Source organism: Danio rerio, chromosome 21, assembly GCF_049306965.1.
Source record: "Danio rerio strain Tuebingen ecotype United States chromosome 21, GRCz12tu, whole genome shotgun sequence".
Lineage (NCBI taxonomy): Eukaryota > Metazoa > Chordata > Actinopteri > Cypriniformes > Danionidae > Danio > Danio rerio.
In genome coordinates this window covers 25,136,324-25,147,448 of record NC_133196.1, presented here as the reverse complement: position 1 = coordinate 25,147,448, position 11,125 = coordinate 25,136,324, and the positions used below count along the sequence as shown (strand labels likewise).

Sequence of the window (11,125 nt, the reverse complement as noted above, 5' to 3'; positions counted from 1 at the left end):
TATATATATATATATATATATATATATATATATATATATATATATAATTGGAAATAAAAGAAACAAATTACCCAAGTATCAGGGAACATCTTAATACACTTAAAATGTTGTTTAAAAAATAAATTATTGATGTAGACATTTGACACATTAGCTTTCTCTTCTTCCCTCCTTCCTCCAGCCCTGTCAGGAGCACGTTGTAGCCACCTTGTAATGCATTTTTCCACTTCTTTATCAGTGGTGTGGTATGGACATTTCTCCTCACTACATCTGTGATTAAAAGATAAACAAACAATTAGTAGTGAAAAAGTACAAATGAAAAAAGAAAGATGCTTGCTCTCATATAAGTACAACCTAAATGGGACTATATATAGATGTTTTGTTCCTTTGATTAATGATTCAAAGAAATACACAGATAGAACTGCCCCTAATTGTACTGAAATGTATATTTAAAACCAACTTACTGACTAGACAGTCCTAAGGGAGAGTGCATGAAAGGCCACATTTTGGTTTGCCCTGCTCCAATTAATTTGTTCAGCCAAAAAGTGAGCCAAAAGCTTTCCCGGGACACACCAAACTGCTTAGTGGAAAACACCCATGATTCCAAAGTAGGCTACCTACGAAGCAAAAAAACACATAAATAAATAAATAAATAAATAAACATAAAACACTTAGAAATAAGCAAGAAACTTACCAGTTTCTTCATTTGTTCGGGCTGCTCGTTTAGTTGATTTTCAAGTTTTTACAAATCAAATTGGACAAAGAAAGGTCAAATGTGTTTACATCTGGAATTTCATCACGTCTGTTTTGGTTTTGCTGATTTGTGAGAATCAGGCACAGTTGCTGCTTTATGACGTCACATGATTTTAAAACTTTTTTTCAGTCGTGCTAAAAAAGAAAAATAACAAATTAGTATAAATCAACCTGTTGCTTATTCTCATGCAACTTGTGTAAATACAACAGTGGGTTAGACACTGCTGATATTCTCTAGTTGATCTTTACTTTCTAGCTGCATTAAGCCATTACAAATTTAGTGATGTCTTGAATTCTTACAAAGACATGACGAGTTGCAATAAGTTGTCTTGATCTCCGACTGCACTTGAACAAGGACTGTAAATGTTCATAGGTGTACTGGAATGTACAGCATCTGTGCATCTTGATGGTGGTCTTAAGGATCCTGCCATAGTCATTGGTGGTGATGGTACTTGTGGTGCTGCATCAATTTCTGAAATCTTCATATCAGTTTTTTTCTCCAGCCTCTTTGTTCCAAATAATTTTTCTTCATCACGTTCACTATAGTTGTGTCTTTAATGCCCCTTGATCAGATACATTTACAAAACAAAACATTATTTTAGTATAGTGCAGGGCACTAGATCAATGACAATGGCAGTGTAATAGATCAATGACATAATGTTGACAGTATGTGTTTAAAATAATTGCAAACAAACCTGTTCTTTCTTTAGGTGTATGACGGGCAATCACCGTCCTCATCTGTCTGCAAGCCAAGCTGAGTCGAGCTTCCTCATGTGTGTCTATAATAAAACATCACATTGTTGTTAACCTCCCGCAAAAAGTTAAAATCCTGAAATACTATCAAAGTTAATTAATGGCTATAATACCTATGGTGTAAATAATCAGCTCACTGAAGGTTGCACAGGATTTATTCAGAGATTCATGCAGAGTGACAGCCTTATGAATCTTAGACATAGATTTGTAAGATGGCCAAGCACATGCATTATTCTGTACCCATGAAGATTAACCTACCATTGTGGAAAATGTTTGATGATGATGATAGCCAATAACAATAAACCATTTCAGCTGTTTGTGAAGCAATTAGTAATGTAAAGTCTGAAAAGCTCAATCTATGTTGAAAATGTATCAGCAGTTTACAGGTTATAATGGACTTTAATCACCCAACTATAACATGCCTATTCACATGTTCATAAGAATGTGCTATTGGTCTCTGTGATGTGCTACAAAATGACCTCACTAACCTTTGTTAAACAAGAACAGTAAGACTTAACCGAAAAAATATTCATTTATACCCATTCATTTAAATCAGAAAGTATAACTGTCAATAACCAAAAAATAAAACCCATCAAAATCTGCTTTAAGAAATTTAGTTTTACATGTGCAAATTACAACTTGAACATAAGATATAATTGATTCACATAGGCTAACACATATAAATTAAAGCACATACTAATATATTTCTCTTAATAATAGAATGATAATTTAAAGAGAACAGTAAACGATCACTGATGCACTGCATAAACAAGTTAAACAATAACCTAACACTGTGAAAATGTTTTAAGCATTAAATTCGCAAAGTATACAGTATACAAGCAGCAAAAACCTTACCTTTCTGACTGGAATCCACTGTTTTGAAACGCCAAACTTCTTTTTCTTCTTGTGATCATCATAGCGGTTGGCAACCAGCTTTTGGAACATTACCGCCACCGTCTGGATTGGAGTTTGGATGAGGAGTTGACTCACGCATGTGTTTCTTATGAAACCAAACTTCTGCTTAAAAAAACAGTCTGCATGGAAGCGTGCTATCTCGAAAATAAGCGCATTTTACACTGTTTTCCCTAGATGATATATATAATCCATTTATAAATAATATTGTTTTGTTTGCATCTAAACATTGCGACCATCCACACTAAATGTTTTTATTATTTTGTTGCTGTTGTACCATATATATTTTCTCAAATTATCATTAAACGTGGAGCTAACAAATTACTAGATAAAATAAGAATTTAATCGGTTGTCATTAGTTACACAAGCCGAGTCCTTATACGAGCTGAGACCAAGTGTGCCGCAAGCCTACGTTCGAGTGAAGGTTTCGGCCGTTAGATCGCCCCCTGGGGGCTGGCTGCAGTACAAGTCATAAAGCCCGCCTCCTCCGTGTTAATGAAGGAGACTTGAGCCCAAATAAAAAAAAATATTACACTTGCAATATAATGTCCCGAAAGATAGTCGTGGTCGATTAAGGCACTGGTTATTGTGCTGAAATAGGTGCAGATCTTCATTTTTGTAAACAGTTTGTTTTTAGCAGTAATTTAATGCTGGGCGTGTCATCGTGATTGTTAGCTGTGATTGACAGTTTCTCAAAGCGCGGCGTCTGAGCTTCGGCAGGAGACTGAAGTAGACTGAAATGTTATTATTCGATTTCTGTGTTATTTTACCATGACAAAATGAGTTCAGCAGTAAACTATAGTTTCTGACATACATGATCCTGGTGGAACACTGTTTATTCGCTAAGTTCAGGGCTTTTTTCGGGCTTTATTAGTTTGCTGATACACGCCTAGCCACCCAAATAGCAAAACACAGTTCCGGCTAGATTCTCGCCTGCCGGAGACTTATCTCTTAGAGCTCAGACTGACTAATGTTACCTCTGCTGGACCTACTCCGGATGCCTGGACTCACTGCCCGATTCCAGTCCGAGTCAATCGAGCCAGATGCGGCGGCCGAGCGAGCCGGCGCTGCCGCATGCGAGCCGGAATCAGCCCGCGACGCCGCGAGTAAGTTATGCGCTGCAGCCCGGAGCTGGCGCGATTAAATATATAAAACCCTCATATTTGTTAACGTTATTACATCCATTTGTGTTGATATGACAGCAAACGCATGCTGAGAAGTTCGGGGGGCGTAGTTGATTTTACATAAAGCGTTTGATTGGAAGCCCGACTCTGCTCATTTTCGCGGCTCCTCCTCTGGCTCCATCAGACAATCCTTCTGCGCATGTCTGGCTCCAATTTCAGCAGTCTTTTGCGACAGTTTGTGCCCGTCAAGCAGGCGTTTTGCCCTCAAGGCGTTCAATGGGAAAAAGGGCTGTCGCGTCGTCCATATTTTTTACAGTCATTGGCTGAGACAGACTCGGGCCAGATAGGGTTAACAGGAATCTGGGCAGTGTTTACAGCTGCATCACAAACGCATGTGCGCGAGCGAGCTGCGGGCCACACTCCGCCCGTATAACACTCGTTGATGCCGAGTCGGAGCCGGAGGCGCCGAAGGGCAGCCGAGCTCGGGCCGATTACTTTCTGCTACCCGGGGCATGGATATGATTTACGGCAACACAAATATTCATTCACTCTTATCACATAACAAAGAGAGATTATGTGAATAATCACTAAGCGCCGCATCTGCACACATTTTTGCGCGTATATGATGAACATTTAGGAGGACAAATTTAGATGAAGTGTCTTAAACAAAGAACTACAATCTTTGCACACTTACTATTAAGATTGCTCTTCCATGGCTTGCCTCTTTCCTCACCGAAGTACAATGCTTCCAGTTTCTCCCGCCTGAGACGTTGACGTTACGTAAGCGCAACCATCGTAAGGAGGGCGTGGTTTAGCTCAGGACAGAATGATGCTATATCGTCCTTTGAGAAACATATTTTTGAGTGCGTGGTTTATTTTTAAATATTGGAATATCAAAGTATGCCTTTCTTTTTTTAAAGGGTAATGAATAAACACGAGATGATAATGTGTGTGCAAGCTTATTTCTGCAAATGTGCACCAAATAAAGTTCAATTGCAAATGAAAAGTTTCAAATAAAGTTACTATAAGTATTGTAGTGTTTTTTGTTGTTTTAATAACAATGTGAAGAATAACGATATTTATTATTGTATTAATAATAATAATAATAATAATAATAGCATTTTCACTCAGCATTTACTTTTTAATACAAACCATGAAAGGTTCTATACTCATTCATTCATTTTCTTGTTGGCTTAGTCCCTTTATTAATCTGGGGTCGCCACAGCGGAATGAACCGCCAACTTATCCAGCAGGTTTTTACGCAGCGGATGCCCTTCCAGCCCCAACCCATCTCTGGGAAAAGATTCTATACTGCCATTGATAATTTTTTTAGAATATTTAACATGTTTGAAACCTTTTCAATCAACAAAAGGTTATGCTACTTGTATATTCATTGCATTAAAAAAGTCAGAGATTGACTTAACACAAAAAAACAAGTTGGCAGATGCTTTTTTGAATGAACTAGCAAAGTGTTGCTCACAAAACTCATCTTTTTAACTTAATGAATAAAATCTTTGTTTAAGTTGATTGAATGTGTTAAATGTAGTTGTACAGACTTTTTTACAGATTTTTGCTGAACCAACAAAAAAAATCAAGCAATTTCAACATTTGTCAAGTTGGATTTTTTACAGTGCAGTAGTGTGAAAATGTTGAGTTGTTAACATGTTTGCATGTAAAAATAAATGAGTATTTTAAAATGCAATATTTAATGTGTCAGACAAATTAGACATGTCAATTTAAAAAAATTTATAATTAAATGTTATTCTGACCAGTTAACAGTTAATATGTGGTTTAAGAGCAGCAGTTTTCGGTTGGCAAAATTAACTGTAGGTAGCATCCCTAGTGATGAGAATAGTTAACTTGTAAGCAATGACAAAGGATCTTGTTTACTTTATTATAAAACGGTTTAAGTTTGATCCACATGTAGTTTTGGACACTGTAATGAAAGAATATATCTCAGGTGTTTTTATGAATGTATAATTTACATAAGTTACATTATGATAATTTTAAATATTAGGTTATGCATTATGCTATTTTGTTAAAATGTACATAGTGCATACACTGTATATCGATACCTGTACTTATATATAAACCATTACACATACAAAGATTATTACCATCTTAAAGTCACTATTTACTGTGAAAGTAGTATTATACTTACAGTTGAAGTCAGAATTATTTGTTTTATTTTGGCTAGAATAAAAGCAGTTTTAATTTTTAAAATCCATTTTAAGGTCAAAATTATTAGCCCCTTAAGCTTTTTTTTGTTGATTGTCTACAAAACAAACTATCATTATACAATAACTTGCCTAAATACTCTAACCTACTTAGTTAACCTAATTAACCCAGTTAAGCCTTTAAATGTCACTTTAAGCTGTATAGAAGTGTCTAGAAAAAGATCTAGTAATATCTTATGTTCTAAATATAAAATAAAATAAATCAGTTATTACAGATAAGTTATTAAAACTATTATGTTTAGAAATGTTTTGCAAAAATCTTCTCTCCATTAAACAGAAATTGGAGGAAAAATAAACAGGGGGGCTAAAAATACAGTCGGGTAAAAAATAATGATGGATAAATAAATAAATAATAATAATACAATAAACATTATTAATATTATTATTATTATTATTGTTGTTGTTGTTGTTGTTGTTATTTATTTATTTATTTTATTATAAATGCTTAAAACAACTGAATATAGACTCTGGCAAGCAGAACAAATTATTATTATTATTATTATTAGTAGTAGTAGTAGTAAATCAATTTATCTGAAATACTGAGGAACTATGTGCAGTTTAGGGGAAATAACTTGGTGTATCATCCCTTCCCCTCTGCCATGTAATCAAACTCTCAAGCTGAAAAGAACCTCAAGTCCAATGATTTTCTTGAATATTCGGTTTCATTTTATCTGTCTATCATATTCTGTTTCATCTTAAAGTATGGTATATAACAGCTCTTGTTAATATGAGTTCATCTGTTCTTTAACTTAGCATAGAACTGCTTCGCCCTCAACTGAAATTACTGGTTTTGAGGAAACGTGGGCTGCAGTGTGACAGCACTTGATGGGCACAGGGGCTTCCTAATGCGGTCTGCACATTCAGACTCTACATAGAGTTGTCTCGTAGGGGCAGCACAGTCTCTTGGGCTTTGCTTAGTGGACTTGTTTGCCCTGGCTTCTCACGCTACCTGTTATTAGAAGATACAATCAGCCCTCAGACGTTGAGCTCTGGCCTTATCTCTCTCTTTTAAGTGCACTTCAGTGGCAACCTTTCTAGTCCTCTCTACTGAGGGCTGGATAAATGAAGAACAAAACAAAAGACTAGGGCAGAAAGCATAAGAGAACATTGGAGAGGCCTTTGGAGAGATTGGAGATGTTGAAGTGATTTTTATATATTTTATATTAGAGGATGGGTATTGATTACCTTACAAACGCTGTAGGGATGGGAAGATTAACCGATATGTATCGATACGCGGTCATGCGCGTGCACGATGCGAGTGCATCGGTTGAGCAGCAGAGGATGAATGAAATTTTGGAAGCAAATCGAGATGCATCGGTTTTTGCGAGAAGCATCGATTTTTCCGAGATACAGCTTATATTTTTAATATAGAATGTATTTTTTATTTATTAACAAGTGTTGTTAACTTGTTTTTGGCGCATAATTTAATCGACCTACATAAAGTAAGCCTTAGCAACGGATTTGCGGATGTGCACACACTACAACTCAGTGTATCAGGTGTGCGGATGAAGCTAGTGGAGCGCGCTCAGAAAGCGCGAGAAGCAAAACAAACATTTTATTCCCCACTGAGTTTTAAATCTAAAGTATGGCAAGCAACATTATGGATTTAAGGATGGACGACATGACAGGACAGATGCAATTTGCAAAATGTGCCGCGCATCTGTAAAATACGTGGGCAGTATGACTAATCTGAAATCTCACTTGAAGCGGCGCCACGGTGTTGTTGTGAAAGCATCTTCCAGTGTTTCTGCATCCCCGGCTTTCGCACTGCTTCAACCAGCTCCAAAAGTGGTGAGAACAGCATTGCAAGTTTTCTCCATGCGCAACAGTTCTGCTCGCTCTACGCCAATAACGAATGCTATTGCATTGTTCATCTGCAAAGATATTCAGCCTAGTGTCATGGAGAACGAAGTTTTAAACACCTCCTCCTGTTAATTTTTATTTAATAATAATAATAATAATAATAATAATAATAATAATAATATTAATAATAATAATGATAAAAATAATTGGGTGTCACGATGGCACAGTGGGTAGTTTGACCACCTCACAGCAAGAAGATTGCTGGTTTGTTATATTTTTATTAGCCTGTTGTTTACAGTGACAGTGATGTTTCAAAGCAGCATAACACTGCTAGTTCACAACCTTAAGTTTTGAATAATCAGTGGCAAAATATATCTTTGTAAAACTTGTTTTCATAGTTGAAAAGTTAAATCACAATTCTTGTTGTGCAATGCTAAATTTATTTATGTTGAAAGAGTGCAAATATATACGTATTTTTTAATATATATTGCACTTATACATTCTGTTTATCTTGAAAATACTTGAATAATATGTGCTATATGTTCTAAAATGGCCCTCTACTGTAAACTGACACTCTGGCTCTGAGAGAAGAGCCAGTTTGTAAAAAAAAGTCTTGGTTTTGCTTAGTTTATAAATAATCAAACTCATTCAATGGCACAGCATCCTCTTTCATATAATCTCATAAACTTGATCTAATTAGTTAGTGCTGAATTATCGCATCGTATCGTGATATGGGTGTGAATCGTATCGTGTTGCATCGCAATATGTCACAAATGTATCGCTAATATATCGGATCGTATTCTTTGTATCGAGATACGTATCGGATCGGCATTATAGCTTAGATGCCCAACCCTAAAACACTGACATTTCTCTTTTCTTTATTTCTGATTTTAGGATATATAAGCAAGTGTGTGGGAATCAGCCACTAGTTATAGATCCTTTTCTGTCATAAAAACAGGTTTTTTTATTTTTTCTTAATAAATAAATACATAAACGAATAAATACAAAAAAAAATTATAATATTATTAATGATTATTATAATAATCTACTATTAATCTAATCTAATACTACTATCTAAACCTATAAATCTAATACTTCTTTACTAAAAGAAAATATGTCCATAAACTGTTTATTGCAATAAGTATATTACAAGTTATTTTATTAACTATTCATGAAAAAAAATTATAGACAAAAAATAATTGCCCCAATAGACTGTATCAACAGGTCGCACCACATCTATTTTAGCTGTTGTGACGTGAGCTCATTTGCTCATGCCCCCACACGTCATTTACCTCCTCATGAGTTGTTCCTGCTGTAGGTTATGCATAATATACAGGAGTGCATATGCGTCTTCCTCTGCTTGTAAAGTCATAAACAAGCCCCTATACAATCGATTCATAAGATACTGATCGAGTCATTATACTTATGATTATCAACTAATACCAATTTTAGGCCGACCGATCTGAGCATCCCTAATATAATATATATCTATACACACACATGTGGTACAGGTAAATTGGGTAGGCACTTGTGCGTAGTGTGAATGAGTGTGAATGGACGTTTCCCAGAGATGAGCTGCAGGAGCATCCACTGCTTAAAACATATGGTGGATTAGTTGGCGGTTTATTCCACTGTGGCGACCCCAGATTAATAAAGGGACTAAGCCAAAAAAAAAAAATGAATGAATAAATGAATGAAAGTCTTTAGCATGGATGCGTCTTTGAGCTTGACTTGTTAGTATTTGTCAACCAGAAAAAATAGTCTGCTTAAACTAAGCAGGATCTTGACAGTTAATCCTAGATAAGAAGCTCCCTATCTTAAAGTTCTAAAGCATTTAACGTTTAATGTTCTATATAAGATCCTCTTAACAAATCACTATGTTTACTAAATGAGTAAGGATAGACTCTGAGTTATAATGTATTTCTGTTCCCTAGAAATTTCAAAATGTGTTTGCTATTACGATTGTTACGCCCCTGTGCTGGAAGCATGGTAAGACGGTTATTGAATCAACGCTCTGCCTGGCATCTTATGCCATGGAGATCTGGGGGGGGTCTGAATCACCGTCTTATCTAATCTGAGGTTGATGAGCGGTTTATCCACAAACACTCAATGCGATCTGTGTCTAGACTAATTAAGTTGTCTGGCTTAATCAAATGTTTTGCCAATTTAGTGTCCTGTATGGCTGATCCGAGTCTACCAGGAAAGCTGAGCACATTAACACTGCTGATAAATGAGAGGTAGATCCAGTCAGATCCAGTTGCAAAAGTACTCGTTTTAACAGAAAAACCTATTCAGCGTATCACTGTTTACCTTTTTCAAATGACTCATCATACCTCTTGCAGCATCAGTCATCTGTGCTGTTTAGAGAAAATATCCTGTGGATTTGACTGAGAGAATATCCACATGGCTGAGAATCTCCATTGACATATTTAAGCTGCTTGCATGGTAAAAATATTTAGAGACATTTATATACTATTGCTTAAAATGTTTATTTGTACACTACAGTTCAAAAGTTTGGGGGTTTAAATTTGAGATTAATGTTTTATGTGCTCATGGCCAGTAAGAGCTGTTTGTGTAAACCTTGCTCTGCTACCCTCAAGAGCTGCACTAGTGACTAGCAACAAATTATATTGGTTGTGACAATTACTGATGCTTTTAGCACAGTAAACGATGTTATCACAACATTGTTATTGCCAACATAGGCTCATTCTGAAAACGTAACCTTTATATACGTATCTGGAATTATGTAGCCAGAGCTACGTATGGCTGCATTTAATCTTTAAAGCAAAGCCACGGGGTGGTATGATGTCGTTCCTTTTCTCGCTTAACAGCTGGCCGCTTACCTTCACATGGACGGCTTTCCTGCTGCTAACTTACACTAACAGTGAGAAATAGTCAGGTTTATTATATTTTTTGATAGGGCTGCGCAATGTTGGAAAAATTACACATTGCAATATTTTTATTATGTGATATATAGTGATATGAATACAGTTTCATCAGCTGAATAAATGTTTGTAAAGAATCTATAGCTCTTGATTAGTTGGGTATAAACTGTAGAGGAATGCATAAAATATAAGTATGATAAACAATAAACAAATAAACGATCTACAAGCATTAAATCAATAACGAAAAATATGCTAATTAAATAAATAACATTTTATTGTTTTGCAAATAGTCAAAATGTATTCAGGTATACAGTAATTGAATAATCAAATGTAAAATAATACTGCATAGTCTTTGTTTTAACCATTCCCTAAAACCATTCCCTAAAATTAATTGTTTTAATTTTTTCAAAGTTACAAACAATACATTTTCTTATGCCTAAATGGTTTTTTAAACCTTAAAGTCACACTCAGCCACAAACAGCCTCAAAAATCACTTGCAAAATGGTAAATTATTATCCAGACTGAACATTGCATATACTTGCAACACTCAAAAAAATGATTTGTTGGACTTGCATAAAAAAAGAGTGTCAAGTGGTTCCACGTAACTGTGTTGAGTAGTTTCTACAAGTAACAATATAGTTAAATGAACTAAAGAAATCCA

The 11,125-nt window shown here is 35.5% G+C and overlaps 1 protein-coding gene and 1 long non-coding RNA gene across 16 annotated transcripts in view; one reads left to right on the top strand and one right to left on the bottom strand.

Moving 5' to 3' along the window:
* Positions 1–11,125, top strand: part of ncam1a (neural cell adhesion molecule 1a) — a 414,266-nt gene that overhangs the window by 45,466 nt on the left and 357,675 nt on the right. The gene's annotated exons all lie outside the window — the stretch shown is intronic.
* Positions 72–2,411, bottom strand: LOC101885070 (uncharacterized). Of its 2 annotated transcripts, none has more exons than XR_222808.6 (6): positions 2,359–2,411; positions 1,446–1,529; positions 1,051–1,313; positions 692–885; positions 462–614; positions 72–267 (listed from the first exon to the last, which is right to left on the bottom strand). It is a non-coding gene; the product is annotated as an uncharacterized lncRNA (long non-coding RNA). The 2 variants fall into 2 exon arrangements; XR_002456329.3 differs by having other exon boundaries at positions 127–267; positions 1,617–2,411.